The 12,330-nt window shown below is 37.0% G+C and overlaps 1 protein-coding gene across 3 annotated transcripts in view; it reads right to left on the bottom strand.

The window, feature by feature from the left end:
* Positions 1–2,947, bottom strand: part of LOC107738951 (zinc finger protein 40-like) — a 64,529-nt gene extending 61,582 nt beyond the window's left edge. For 2 of the 3 annotated variants that reach the window (XM_016550878.1, XM_016550881.1), the window contains exon 1: positions 2,840–2,947. The gene's annotated coding sequence lies outside the window, so the exon portion shown is untranslated. Of the gene's footprint in view, positions 1–2,502; positions 2,807–2,839 lie in introns of those variants that run through there. The other variant, XM_016550879.1, reaches the window with a different exon arrangement.
* Between the last annotated feature and the right edge of the window lie 9,383 nt (positions 2,948–12,330).

Genomic DNA, 12,330 nt, shown 5'->3' with positions numbered 1-12,330 from the left:
GTTACAGTGTTACTGCAGAATTTGAATATTGTGTTATTTCAGAATTGAAATGTTACAGTGTTACTGCAGAATTTGAATATTGTGTTATTTCAGAATTGAAATGTTACAATGATACGGCAGAATTTAAATGATGTAATTTCAGAATTTAAATGTTACAATTTACTGCAGAATTTGAATATGTCATTGCAGAATTGGAATGTTGCAGTGTTGCTGGAGAATTAGATTACTGCATCATTTAAGACATGAAATGTTACTACAGAATTTGAATATTACATAATTTCAGAATCTGAATGTTACAATGTTACTCGAGAATTTAAATACTTCATTTCAAAATTGGAATGTTACAATGTTACTGCAGAATTTGAATATATTATTGCAGAATTGGAATGTTACAATATTAGTGCAGAATTTCAATACTGCGTTATTTCAGAATTTATGTAACTGGTCTAGTAACAATATTTGAATATTGTGTTACTCCACAATTGGAATTAGGGCTGGACGATATGGCCAAAATTAATATCACGATATATTTCTTAATTTCGGTCGATACGATATAATTCCGATATCGATATGAACACTATTTATCTGAAATAGAAATCGAAACTTTTCTGAAGACAGTCGGTTCCCTTCAGAGATTCATTCATATAAAACACCCGCGCCACGTTTTGATTTTGAAACGTGCAGTGCTCATGTTTATTCAACGAAGTCAAACGGCACAAATAAATCAATGTATGGGAAACACTGGTAATGTATATCGAAATATCGGAAATGTGTTTAAAAATCATATCACCGTTATTGAAAAAAATTATATCGCGATACATATTGATATTGAATTATTGTCCAGCCCTAATTGGAATGTTGCAATGTTACTGCAGAATTTGATTACTGCATCATTTAAGACATGGAATGTTACTGCAGAATTTGAATATTACATCATTTCAGAATTGGAATGTTACAATGTCACTGGAGAAATTAAATATTTCGTCATTTCAAAATTGGAATGTTACAATGTTACTGCAGAATTTGAATATGACATTTCAGAATAGAAATGTTACAGTGTTACTGCAGAATTTGAATATTATGTCATTTCAGAATTGAAATGTTACAATTTTACTGCAGAATTTGAATATGATATCATTTCAGAATTGGAATGTTACAATGTTACTCGAGAATTTAAATACTTCATTTCAGAATTGGAATGTTACAATGTTACTGCAGAATTTGAATATTACATAATTTCAGAATCGGAATGTTACAATGTTACTCGAGAATTTAAATACTTCATTTCAGAATTGGAATGTTACAATGTTACTGCAGAATTTGAATATTACATAATTTCAGAATCGGAATGTTACAATGTTACTCGAGAATTTAAATACTTAATTTCAAAATTGGAATATTACAATGTTACAGCAGAATTTGAATACTACTTCATTTCAGAAATGGAAAGTTGCAATGTCACTGCAGAATTTGAATACTGTGTTATTTCAGAAATGATGTAACTGGTCTAGCAACAATATTTGAATATTGAATTGGAATGTTGCAATGTTACAGCAGAATTTGATTACTGCATCATTTAAGACATGGAATGTTACTGCAGAATTTGAATATTGTGTTACTTCAGAATTGGAATGTTGCAATGTTACTGCAGAACTTCATTACTGCATCGTTTAAGACATGGAATGTTACTACAGAATTTTAATATTACTTCATTTCAAAATTGGAATGTTACAATGTTACTGCAGAATTTGAATACTACTTCATTTCAGAATTGTAATGTTGCAATGTCACTGCAGAATTTGAATATATTATTGCAGAATTGTAATGTTACAATATTACTGCAGAATTTCAATACTGTTTTTTTTTTCAGAATTGATGTAACTGGTCTAGCAACGCCAAGGTCAGGGGTTTGATTCCCTAGGAATGCACATACTAATAAAATTCATACCTCGCCAAGCCATGCATCTGCCAAATGCATAAATGCAAAATGTTAAAAGAATCTGTCAATCAGGCTATTAGGAAACACCCTGAAAACAGTTTAACAGAGGCAACAGAAACTGCTGCACATGAGACACATATCTACTTGGCATGGGTGCAATGGCAAAAAAGACGGCACTAAACAGGGGTTGCTCCTGTAAGGCAGACCGTGCCAGTGACAAACTGACATGCTCACAGCCTATAAGACCCGCATGCGATGAGTCACCATGTGTCCAAGCCTGACACAAATCCACCACCTTTTTTAATAAATGCCACTACGTTTACAAGCCACAGTTCAGTGCCAAATCCAGGTGCGCACAGGATGAATGGCGCATTACTTACTGCCTTTAAGAAACACATGAAGAGGGCGGAGCCGGGGAAAACCCCTCTGCAACAGGACATGAACAAGAACACTTCCCTAATTCGACAACAAAATGCCTTTTAAACCAGCCGAAGACGTGCAAAGCGCATCAGAAACGCGTTCATTGGCATCCCATGGCCAAGCGAAGGTGTTTTGGCGCTTACCTGCCGTTGCGTTCGGTGCTTCGGAGACTCTCTCCAGCAGCGTTGCGGGCTTGATAAACATTTACACCCCGCGTATTAGGATTCTGGAGACGTGCGCTCTCGGCGAGATACAAAACACGGGCCGGCTCGGTACAGACCGACCGACACCAGGCAAAATCAGCGTAAAACTCACACAAACATGCATGCTCACAAGTTTAAACAACCCATACAATCTTTTTGTGTTCCTAAACAACAGCTCCTGGAGATGCGTTTACGCACCGTATGCGTTCGTTACGCACTGGACCATGCGTCCAAACGCTTATTAAGTCGCGTGAATTTCTTAACTTGCGGTACTTACAGGTGCAGCCTGAACTGTTGTCAAGGGTTTCAACGGTCAGAGGTCTGTTTTTTCCTCTCTCTCGCTCTATCTTCTCTCACTTTCTATTGCAGGAAACCGACAGGCCCACTGACGTCAACGGGGGTCCCGTCTCCGCCTCCCAAGCGAAGCAAACGCTCTCTCCAGCAGCGTTGCGGGCTTGATAAACATTTACACCCCGCGTATTAGGATTCTGGAGACGTGCGCTCTCGGCGAGATACAAAACACGGGCCGGCTCGGTACAGACCGACCGACACCAGGCAAAATCAGCGTAAAACTCACACAAACATGCATGCTCACAAGTTTAAACAACCCATACAATCTTTTTGTGTTCCTAAACAACAGCTCCTGGAGATGCGTTTACGCACCGTATGCGTTCGTTACGCACTGGACCATGCGTCCAAACGCTTATTAAGTCGCGTGAATTTCTTAACTTGCGGTACTTACAGGTGCAGCCTGAACTGTTGTCAAGGGTTTCAACGGTCAGAGGTCTGTTTTTTCCTCTCTCTCGCTCTATCTTCTCTCACTTTCTATCGCAGGAAACCGACAGGCCCACTGACGTCAACGGGGGTCCCGTCTCCGCCTCCCAAGCGAAGCAAACGCGCTCAGGGAGTGTCCTGACGGCCGATGGAGCACATGAATAAAACGTGTTAAGCAGCATCCGAGAGACTAATATTGTAAACTTTCCTCATAAACATAGTACTGATGCGAAATGAATGCGCTTTTACCGAGCGACACTTGCAAACGCGCATTTTTAGAGTCATTTGTAAAGCGTCGCTTCTCGCGGGACCCCTCAGATAGGCCCCATGTGCGCATAGTTCAGGACTGACGGTGTTCCCGGAGGTTCCTTGTTTGTTAGGTCACGTTGTGCCCCTCAACCAGCGCTGGGCTTTCCCTCACAGATCCAGGCAAACAATGGAGAATGCAGCTCAGTGTGTGATTGCGGTGTAATTATATGCAAAATCATATCGGAAATGTAAACGCTTCTACTGTAATGTTTGACAGTCATACAAAACTGAAAGCACTGAGTATGCTCGTTTTAGTACTGATGTTTCTAAGAAAAAATGTGCACTTATGTTACAACCAGTGTTACGTTTTTGGATTTTTGTGCATTTAAAATCATTAAAACTGGAGGTATCCGCCTTTAGGTTTTCAATGATTCCTTTAATAGTTCGTTGCGTTTTGTTGCAGTAGCCTATACGAAGGTACCGAGGAAGGAGGGGGAAATCAACTTTATTTTGTCCGTCTGAACAGACAATCAGTGTAAGAGAATAAAACGCGTTTTGGAAAACCCTGGAGTAATGTTTAATGTATTTCATGATGTTGATATCAAAGAATGAAATATATTTTCTTTCTACTTTTTATATTAATGTGGTACATTTTATGGTAAGTTTAAAACAAGGTAATAAGTATTCTAAAATAAATCTAAAAAGTAGTCAGAATACATTATATAGGCCTAAAATGAGTAACCTAGATTACGTTACTAACCACAATATTCATCATGTAAACAGTAATAGACTACAATTTGTAGGTAATCTACCCAGCACTAGCGGTTTATACAACCAATGACAATTCAGGATATTCAATGCGATAAAAGGAAACATCTTATAAAACTACAAATGTTATTTTATATTTATGTTGGTTTGTTTTAAAAAAAAAACATTTCAACAAACATTTTGATTTAATTATATTTGTGTAATATTTTCTCATTTACATCCTGAGTATATATGTGAGAAAATATATTACACTAAAATCATTAAATCAGATATGCATGTACAGCATACATAAATCTGGGGTCACATGATCAGTGCTAATAATTTGACTAGTGACCTAAAAATAGTGCACAATCTGCTGCATGTTTTCTTTACATTTTCAAAAATCCTTAAACTTCCTGTTAATTCCCAGATTTTCAGTGTGCAATGATCCCACTGTATGTGTGTGCTTGTTTGGACATTTCAATTTAGAAAACAGAGAGAGGCAGAGAGGAGGAGAACACATATATGTCTAGTGTGATGCTGTTCACCTTCTATTCTTCATCATCCAGCACATGCATGTCAGCTTTATACATAGCTCTTTTCACAATACAGATAGTTTCAGAGCAGCTTTACAGAAAATGCATGATGGCCTACATTGGTGATATCTAAACATAAGAATCATATTTCAAAGAAAGAAATTGTATTTCAGATGCAAGAAGAAATGTTTGCTTAGTCATCTATATTTGCAGTTCAGTCTGTCATAGCCATCTGGTCGTCATTGTTGACCACTGTTCAGAGCGAGTGACAATCACAGCCCATGGCAAACCAACTAATCAATATCTTTCCAAAACACAACACATTCAAATACCAATAAGAATCTAATTAAAACCAGCCTTTATCACAGTAATGGTGCTTAAAAACTAAAGCTGGTTTATTGATGGGTGTTTTGCTGTAAGTTCTCGCAGTAAGTGGTCATTCTTTTCTTTGAATATGTAAACAATTGCTTCATGTTGCAGGAGGCGATTCACTGAATGCTGACCTCAAGAGTCAGATGTGTGTGCAGAACCACAGGACACCACATATCTGCAGAAAAACTGTACTAAGCCACCCTGAGACATCACAAGATGGCACAAATAATGCTGCTCGGCTATTTTTAACCCACATCCAAAGCGTCTCACAATATGTCCATGGGTGTTTGTGTTCACAAATGACACATCGCTTAATGAGAAAGGTCAGAGTATTTCAGCCCTGAGAATATAAATAGCTTTTTAATGAAGGTGGAAGAGGTGACTATCCATTCTATCCTTCCTCCAGCAACAAGCCCACAGGGACGCATACATACGTGTGCTGGTGACGAAGAATAGGGGGCGAACAGCATCACGCTAGATATGTGTTCTCGCCCTCTCTGCCGCTCTCTCTATGTTCTATATTTAAATGCCCAAACAAGCACACACATACAGTAGGATCATTTAGCACACTGAAAATCAGGGCATTTTTTTCATCTAAACCTGGGGATAAACAGAAAGTTTTAGGATTTTGCAAAATGTAAATGCATCTAGGTCACTGATCAAATTTGTAGCACTCATCAAGTGACTCCAGATTTTCCAGCTTCCATTTAAGCACAAGATGTTCTTTGGGTAAATCTCAAATCATGCTGACGATCTTGATCATCCAGTTTTGTTGTATCACTTTACAATTAGTTAATGTCTGTTAATGTAACAACTAACATTAACTAGCAATGAGCAGAACATTTGTTAAAGTACTTATTAATCTTTACTAATGTTAGTTCATGTTAACTCGGGTCCATTGAATAGTGTTTTAGTTGTTAAAAATATTTTAATTGTTAGTTCATGATTGATAATGTAGTTAACTAAAATTAACAAACTGAACCTTATTGTATACTGCAAAAAAAATAAAAAAAATAAATAAATATATATATATATATGTTATAAATTCACTGTAAACCACGGCTTCACGGGGCTTATTGCTTTTATAAAACGGTTATTCCATGTACGTAGTAAGGTTTCACAGAATAAAAGAGAGCAAATAAAGTGTAATGATATTAATAAAAACAGTATTCTTCCACCAAACAATGTAGTTCCTCAGAATCAGTTGTGGTTGCAACAAAGTGGTTGCCAAGCAACAGACAAACGTAAACAAAGGTGTATGTTTGTAGAGTAATTTACAACAGCTTCGAACGTGGCTCAGCCAATCAGAATCAAGGACCGGAACTATCCGTTTTATAATGGTTATTTTAAACATTGTTGCTGTTGCCATTTCATAAAAACCCACTAAAGTGCTGCGTGTCACATTAATGATGGTAAAATCATTGTAATACACAACCTCCTGTCACATCAACATATGGATATCTGTAATTGCATGTAATTCTAGCTAGAGTTTGTCAACATTCAATGAATGAGGCGTGCTGCATCATCCCTTGAGCGATGCGAGGGACGTGTGCGCTGCTGCTTTCGTGACATGCAGTCTGATCCTAAGTGCATTCTGGAGTCTGTACAGACGTCCTTTGGGAGCAATCGTGTTTCAGCCACGCCACATCAAAAATAACAAGCTATTTGCATACTCTAGCTGGCACTTCATCCAGCACAGATAGAAATCAGTGTGATCTTACACGCCGTTGAAGCCTTCAAATACTCACTGAACATATTATATATAGTATGTCAGCTTTGGACCTCCTTTACATTCACTATCTCTAATTAGAGGCTATTTCAATATAAACAAATTAGCTGTTAGCATGCGAGGCCAGCAGTGCTACATTTTGTAACACTGCTGTATATCCTTTCATATACAGTGGGTACGGAAAGTATTCAGACCAGCACACAGCTAAAATAACGAAGGAGTGGCTTCCCAACAACTCTGTGACTGTTCTTGAATGGCCCAGCCAGATCCCTGACTTAAACCCAATTGAGCATCTCTGGAGAGACCTAAAAATGGCTGTCCACCAACGTTTACCGTCCAACCTGACAGAACTGGAGAGGATTTGCAAGGAGGAATGGCAGAGGATCCCCAATTCCAGGTGTGAAAAACTTGTTGCATCTTTCCCAAAAAGACTCATGGCTGTATTAGATCAAGAGGGTGCTTCTACTAAATACTGAGCATTTTTCAGTTTTTCTTTTTTAATAAATTTGCAAAAATGTCAACAATTCTGTGTTTTTCTGTCAATATGGGGTGCTGTGTGTACATTAATGAGGAAAAAAAATTAACTTAAACGATTTTAGCAAATGGCTGCAATATAACAAAGAGTGAAAAATTTAAGGGGGTCTGAATACTTTCCGTACCCACTGTATGTTGAAACATCTATTTACTACAAGGTGTTTTTACATATAATTTCAATTTCCAATTCACTGAAACATTTATGCATGTAAGACTCCACTGTACTGCCTTTTTGTAACCAAAGGCATGCCTTTTGTAACTTAAATGGAAGAAAACTTGCTAAAGAATTAAACTAATTAATAATAGAAAAAGTAAATAATGATGCTACTACTACTAATCTCCCAAATACCAGAACATTGAACCCTAACATGTCGTCTTCGTTTTTAAACTTTTTTTAAAACTAATCTCACTTTATTTTGTTCATTTCACTCTTTTTCACTTTCTTTTGCATCTTTTCTTTTGATCTTGTCCTACTTTCTTTTAAATCTTCCTTTTGCAACCTTCCTTTTAAACTTTTCCCACTGTTTCACTCATTCTTTTAAACTTATGTCACTCTTTTTATTCCTTCACATTTTTTTTCGATCAATCATTCTCACATTCTTTCCTTCTTAAACTGCCAAAAATATATATATATAAAAAAATAGCAAGAAACAGTTGCAGGGAAACCTTAAGCAAAAGTGGGTTCTCTGAAAATGCTTTTCCCTATCAAATCAGGATCAGTTATATCTGAACCTGACTATCATTTATCATTATGCTATCAGCACTGCAACCATGTCAGTTTTCATATGCGGCCTATTTTTAAAACTCTGTTTTTAAATGGTCAATCAGCCCTGATAACACAATCTGTAGTCAAGTGTTTAACTATCCGACGGGCTCTGCAGAGCAGCTTTATGTAATGTGGATATGATGTGATGTGCTGTAATGGTATTAAGTGGTTGAGGGAGGGGGAAGCCTAGTCTCTCATCACTGCACTCACTTCTTTGTTTACACACCAACATAAGATGTTACATAACCGAGGCTGTTGCCATGGCAACTGCTGGACTCCCATGCCCCACCCCTCCTCCTGCTTTAAATGTCCCTCCGCCCCATGCCACGTCCAAACAAAAGGGTCGACACTCAGTTGTCCTGCATCTAAGGGATTTGAGCTCAATTTCAGGCTCTGGATATTGGTGATCCGTACTTCCATAAAGTGTTTTTAGAGTGATTGTGCACCGTGATATTGTACACTGTAAAAAAATAAATAATTTTTTTTATATATATACATACATATATAATTTTCTAATTTTTTTCCAAAGTTGTCAATAATTATTGGAGTATGTTTTACAAGAAAACACAATTTCAGTTTTTTAGTTTTACTTGCCATTTCTTTGGAATTGTTTGTGAAATTTACTAGCAATTTCTGAGTGAAAATTCTTTTCAGTGTATGATTAACATATTCATGCTACCATATTGATGCCAATGTACTTAAAAGAAAACACTGCTATTTACTTATTTTTATGAATATTATTTCAATTAAGAATTTATCATTTAATTCATATTTATTTACGCAGCATGCACTACTTGATTTTTAGTTCTTTATTTTTTCTTAAATACATTTCATTATCAAAAGGTGCTGCTGTTTGCTGTACTGTTGCACATTTGAAATATAAAACTTTGATTTACTACTGTAATATGGTACTGTTAAAAAACATGGTATTAATATGGTAGATTGTCCAAAATAAATAATGAAATAAAATACTGTGGTCCTTTATTTGTAAGGAATGTAAATTCAAAAACAAATCACAAACTGGCTTCTTTTCTCTTAACGTTATTTCTCAAGTTATTAATGGCAAAAGAAAGGTCATAAATGAATAAAAGGCTTCTATTGGCAGCCAAGACCACAATATTGCCATTATATTCATTATATACACAATATTGCTTACAGTTCAGTACTGTGAAATTTATTCATGCAAACATGCCTGTGGGATCAACAAACACTTCTGTATTTTGGAAAACCTCGGAGTATCCCAAACAGACCTAATAAGAAAAGCATGGCCGTTCTCTGTACACACACACACACACACACACGAGTGATATCAATAGCAACATTGCAAATCTTTTTACGAGCTGATCCTCGTTTTATTACTGCACCAAGGTCATTTATTTTCCGGTTATCTTCACTTTTCTGTCTTCTCCTCTCTGGGGTTCTTCCTCATCTGTCTTCGCTCTGTGATCTGTGATCTGACCTAAAGCAACAATGCTAAGTGCTTTTTCAGACAGCAGTATTTCCTCCGTACTTCATTCATCTGGCATTTGACCTCCGTTCCCAGCCATCTGCTAGACTGTTGCATTACGTGCGATTTCACTCCGGACATCAGTGCAGGTGTTCCTAATGCATGCTGCTTCCCGTATGGACTCAATCAGTTAAGTTCCATTTAATCTGCCTCTCTTGATTTATTTCTTTACCTTTTGTCTTGATTCCTCTCGCTTCACCTTTACGGAAATCGTTTTCATGTTATTGAGTGGACTTGTTTTATAGTGTGTTTGCGGAGGAAGCCCACAGGTGGCTCTGCCGATATGATTCAGGCAATGACTCAGTCATGGCCCACTGGTATGAGATGTTTGCAGTTCATAATTGTTCAGGTTGGAGATATTTCCTGTGATGTGATGAGAGACTATTTAAAATGTACTCACATTTGGCTTTAAAATAAAGGCCTTAAAAACACTAGTATTTTTGACAGATATGTTTAAAATGATAAAATGATGTAAAACATATTCTGTCTTCATAAAGGAGCTCAAATGGTTACATTTAAACAATGTTGTCCTTACCAAATGCAGAACAGTCTCAAAATTTCCAGAAGAACCAGCAGGCAGATTGTTGGTAGGGGTGACGTCTCAACGGAACGTATAAATAAAGACCTGTACAGATAACTCAGAGAGTGAGGAAAATATCAGCCTGAGCTTTTCCATTCACTCCCAGATTAATATAAATCAAATCACTCCACTTCAGTTTGATTCAGGTTTGTGGTTTGCAAAATTCCAGCCACAATCAAATGAATTATTCCAAAACAAGTTGAACTCTATGGACAGCATCTGAGGCCTGTTGGCTTGTACCTCAGTTTGTAAAAACATGGAAAAGCATGTTTATAGTAATGCACTTAAAGGAATAGTTCACCCAAAAATGAGAATTTGTTGAAAATGCACACACCCTCAGGTAATTCAAGATGACGAATTTGTAGACAAAGTTGTTTTGTACTTCGGAACAGATTTGTAGAAATGTAGCATTACATCACTTGATCACCAATGGATGCAGTGAATGGGTGCCGTCAGAATGAGGGTCCAAACAACTGATAAAAACATCACATTAATCCTCAGGCAATGCATGTAATCCACAAGCTGCGTGTTTGTAATAAACAATCCATCATTAAGGACTAATGCATTCTGGAGGGTTTATTTGCCAATATTATGCAAAATGTGTTATGCTATGTCTATAGTAATGTTTATTCCAGTGAAATGTCTTGCCCCACAGTAAACTTCCACTGCAACTGCATTACTGTAAATAAAATTGTCGTTTGTTTTGCAAACTGAAGGAGGAGTTGAAATGATTGTCTGTTGTAATTGGCAGCATGCCTTTAAGTGCAATCCAAGTCTCTCTTAAGCAAAACTTCCTTAATATTGCTTCAATTCAAAGAAACCCTTTAAGCAATCAGTTTAGCTTTTACTAATTGTATTCCTTAAAATCATGTGAACAGATCTGGAACTGTGCCGGAACCCTGGCAACAAGAAGAAGAGAACATTACCCATCCTCAGCTTTAGAAGGTGAATCCCATTGCTCAGGGGAGACTTCTGCTGGATCATACATCAGCTGATTTATGGTCCACACACCATGTCTAATAATCCTCCTCTAGCTCCACAGCTCAAGGGACCAGAGCGCTGCCACATACCTGCAGAAAGGGCATCATCTCTGGGTAACTGTCTGTGAAACGCCCCCACTGAAAGCACAACGCCAATCGATAAAGGTGCTTGACTACTGAGCAAAAAAGTCTTGAAAGCTAATGGGAGAGAGAAGAAAGGAAATTACATATTAAAATTTAATTATTTGGTTTTTATCTAAAAAGAACAATCTTCTCCATAAACAGCATTTTTAAAAGGAGAACACATAATACCACATAACACATAATATCATCATGAAATTATTTATAAAAAGCTGTCCATATGAATTGTGCACAAAATTTCAGGTATTTTGAAGTCATGTGCACGTTTTGTGTGAGAAACAGACCCAAATATAAGTCACTGCTCACATCTTTTTTTTTTTTGCTCTGAGATTCAACTGTTGTTGTTCGGAAAAGTTGTGAAGATTGCCTGTGTTCAATAAAAATAGCAATAAACAAAAATAACAACAATTTATGTTTGAAACAAAATGAGGGTGAGTGAATTATTACAGAATTGTCTAAGTTTTTTGTTGTTGTTGATGTACAACTGGCTCCCTTGTCTACTTATGTTTCCTGGTCTCCAGTCTGTGCTCTGGCGCCTCCTGTGGGCTGTAGGCAGAAAACGTTTGTTTTTATCCCACAAACCTGAAGGGTCTGCCTGTATAATGAGTCGCATGAGATTACAGCCCTGTTTTAGATACTTGCATCATGTGCATTATTGGTCTCTAAGGTCTGTCTTTAAAGCAAAACAGTACAATATCTAGTGAATAGCTTGAGCTATTCTTCTTTTTCATCCAAAGCACAAGGACAGTCACTTATTTGCTCACTCCTTACAATCCAATGCTAGCAGGTTTTCCATATTTATACTATTTAATATTTCAATTCTATTTTTATGTCTGCTTTATGCAACTGTGTT

Source organism: Sinocyclocheilus rhinocerous, unplaced genomic scaffold (genome assembly GCF_001515625.1).
Source record: "Sinocyclocheilus rhinocerous isolate Xijiao unplaced genomic scaffold, SAMN03320098_v1.1 scaffold2812, whole genome shotgun sequence".
NCBI lineage: Eukaryota > Metazoa > Chordata > Actinopteri > Cypriniformes > Cyprinidae > Sinocyclocheilus > Sinocyclocheilus rhinocerous.
Note: the sequence above shows the minus strand (reverse complement) of the source record. Positions and strands in the feature narration are given on the sequence as shown.